General features: G+C 30.8%; 1 pseudogene; it reads left to right on the forward strand.

The window, feature by feature from the left end:
- Nucleotides 1–972: 972 nt before the first annotated feature.
- LOC148936780 (uncharacterized) lies at nt 973–2,440 on the forward strand (annotated as a pseudogene).
- The last annotated feature ends 1,020 nt before the right edge of the window (nt 2,441–3,460 follow it).

The raw sequence follows: 3,460 nt of genomic DNA on the forward strand, positions 1-3,460 counted from the left end.
TCCGTGCCTCAGGCTAGACGGTGCTGCAATTTGCCCTATGCAACTCCGGGTATGGGAGAATATTGGCCACATAACTCCCCACACACACGCCTTCGAACCCCCTTCAACCCCGACATAGGCTCCAGTCACTGGAGGGAGAGCGGCCATCGCGATATGGGGGTTCACGGGATCTTTGCCCGCAGTCTCCCGGAGGAGACTGCAGGACTTACGGTTATCCATATTACTACCCCAGAGGCCGCGACGCCAGCCTCAATCCTCCAGCCCGGTCGGGGGGCAACTACTCCTCCCTTGGTTAGTCTACCGGGAATATCCAGGGACTCTCCACCGTCCCGTGCAAACAAACACATTCACTCACTTCCATTCAATCCAGCTCGGGTATTGCGGGTGCGCGAGGCCCGTACTGCCTCCCATCCTCACGGGAGGGACGCAGTTCCTGCAAAAACACTGCGGAACCCTAGAAACCCTGCAGAGAACCAACCGCTGACTCCCGCTTTGTCTTTAGTCGATCCACCTGCAATGACATTTCTTTGTAAAGGCCTTTGCACATAAAAAGTCGTAGTTATAATCATAAGATAGTAGTCGTAAAATCTGATATTCATTTTTAATAGTACTATCAGTGCTGTCAATACATAAGACGTGGAACCTCTCTTAACAGTATTGTAATTTCTTTGAGCAATACATTGATTAACAATAAACATTTTATAAGTAACAAATATCTTATTCATTTATTAGCAAATATCTGATCAGGTAAATATCTGATATATTTATATGATGTAACATTGATATTTCTGATATCTCGTCTGATATTATCTGATATCTTAATGTAAGTATATTTTGCAGAATATATAATAAATTAATTATTATACATAAAATTAGAAAATAACATATATTAGTTTTACAAGTTTTATAAATAAATAAATATATAATTTTTTAAAATTTGTAGATCAATAGGTAAAGAAATAATTTTTTTAACATCGATATTTCTTCAATTGAGCTCTATAAGATTTTGAAAAAAAGAAAATGTAAAAGATGGAAAAATAGGCAGTGGCTCGTGAGACCGATCAACACACGTCGAATATTACAAGGCGATTTCCAACATCTTTTTCAAAAGATGAAACAAGATCCAAATTTATTTTTTCGATACACAAGGATGGACGTAGATACGTTTTTCGTTTTATTAATGATGCTCTTTCCGTATCTATCAAAAAAAAGTCCGAAAGCTTTGTCACCTGAGCAATATCTTGCAATTACGCTTAGGTAACTTTTTTCAAACGATTGTTATTTAAAGTAAATAATAGATCAAATCAATTTCTATTAAAAATTACTTTTTTAGATTATTTCTTTATTATTTTCTTTATTTCTTTAATGGTTCATATTTATTAATAGCAGATACTTTGATTTATATTTTGAATCTTTCTGATTATATATTGATTATTTATATTCTGAGAAATTATTAATAAAATTTATCATAAAATTAAATATGTGAAAATAATCTTAATAATAAAAATATAAAGCATATAACGATTTTTAAAAATGGATATACATTAAGAAATCTAAATAACTTTTGCAACTTTGCAACTTTTTTATCTAAATTATTAAAGAAAAAGGAAAAATAAAAAGAAAAGATGGTTAGAATCACATTTTAATAAAATTCAATAAACATGTAATTTAAGATAAAAATACAAAAGCTAATAAAAGAATATTTGTAATCTGTAAAAAATAATATAATTTTCTATTATATATATAAGCGAAGTATATATAATTTATTATAGATATCTCGCTACAGGCGATCAAATGTTATCGATAGCATTAGCTTATCATGGGCGAGTCAACAGCACATGCCGTTGTAAAAGAAACATGTGCTGCAATAGTAGCTGCGTTATCACCTCTTTACTTGCGTCCTCCAAGTAAAGATGAATGGAAAGAAATTTGTGCAGGTTATTTACAAGACTGGAATTTTCCCAATTGTGTTGGCGCGATAGACGGGAAACATATACAAATCCAGGCACCACCAAATTCCGGCAATCTATACTATAATTATAAAAGAAGCTTTAGTAATATTAGTTGCCTGTAATATAAATTTATTTTGATAGATGTTGGTGCATACGGGAGTGAGTCTGATAGTGAAATATTTGCTGAATCGAATCTGTTAACATCACTTCGTGATGGTACTTTGAATTTACCAACGGGAATTTCAAAATTACCTGGTTCTGAATTACAACCATCATGTTTCTTTGTCGCAGACGATGCCTTTGCTCTTACAGAAAATATAATGAAACCATATTCAAAAAGATATCTTAATAATAAAGAAAAAATTTTCAATTATCGACTCTCTCGCGCTAGATGCACTATCGAAAATATTTTTGGTATTTTGCTCGGTGGAGAATTTTTCGGAAGCCAATTACTATCAATCCTTGTACTGCTAATAGTATTGTTATAAGTGCTATTTGTTTATCAATTTTTTAAAATCAAAGAACGATGAGCAAATTACATTAAAAAAATGTATTGTCCTCCAAATTTTATCGAGACTCATGAAGACGAAAATGGCAATTTGATGATTGAGGAACTTGGAGATCTGTAGAAAGTACCAATATGCGAACTATAAGAAATGGCTTCCTTGCCGAGCGGCGCGAGCTGCATTTCGACAAAGAGATATTTTAGCACAATATTTCTTAACTCCAGATGGCGAAGTGCCGTGGTAATATGAATATATTCACAGGGGACATTATACTGCTTAGATTTTGATAATGCCTAGACTTAAATTTAACTTAATTTTAAAATTATATTTATTAAAAGGGGTAATTAAAATCATTATTGTATGTACTTTTATAAATATTATTATTAAAAGTATTATTTTTTAAATAAACATTACAGTCACATAGATAAAAAGTACAGCTACATAATTAATTAAAACTTATACAGACATACATAAAAAATCTTATACAAACATAAATAAAAAAATCTTATACAGACATAAATTAAAATTCTTAATTAAAAGCTCAATATAATCTTTTTTATATAACTATTGACTATTTTTTATATAACTATTGATTTTATATAACTATTGAAATTACTATCTATGATTAAAACATTTAAATTGCACAACAATAATTGTGAACACATAAACAGCATTATTAATCCATTTTTTTGTATATATTTGTACTTTTATTTTAAAAATTAAAAAAAGGGAAAAATTTATTCAGAGTAGTTAGATAATAATATATCGATTATCTTTTTGCGTTTCTCATCTCTTATCTCTTGTGGAAACTTGTGCAAGGCGTGATGCAATAAATTTAGCAAGGTATTCATCTGCAGATAAAGCATTCTTTTTTTCTTCTTTTTTTTCAAGTACATATTCTTTAAATACATTTGCGATATTTATAAATGAACTTTCAAATAAATCAGATTTATTTTTTTTTTCCGTTGACTGCCACTAACAAAACATTTTGTTGGGATATTA

The sequence above is a fragment of the Pogonomyrmex barbatus genome, unplaced genomic scaffold (assembly GCF_055798465.1).
Source record: "Pogonomyrmex barbatus isolate J1 unplaced genomic scaffold, ASM5579846v1 scaffold2, whole genome shotgun sequence".
Taxonomy (NCBI): domain Eukaryota; kingdom Metazoa; phylum Arthropoda; class Insecta; order Hymenoptera; family Formicidae; genus Pogonomyrmex; species Pogonomyrmex barbatus.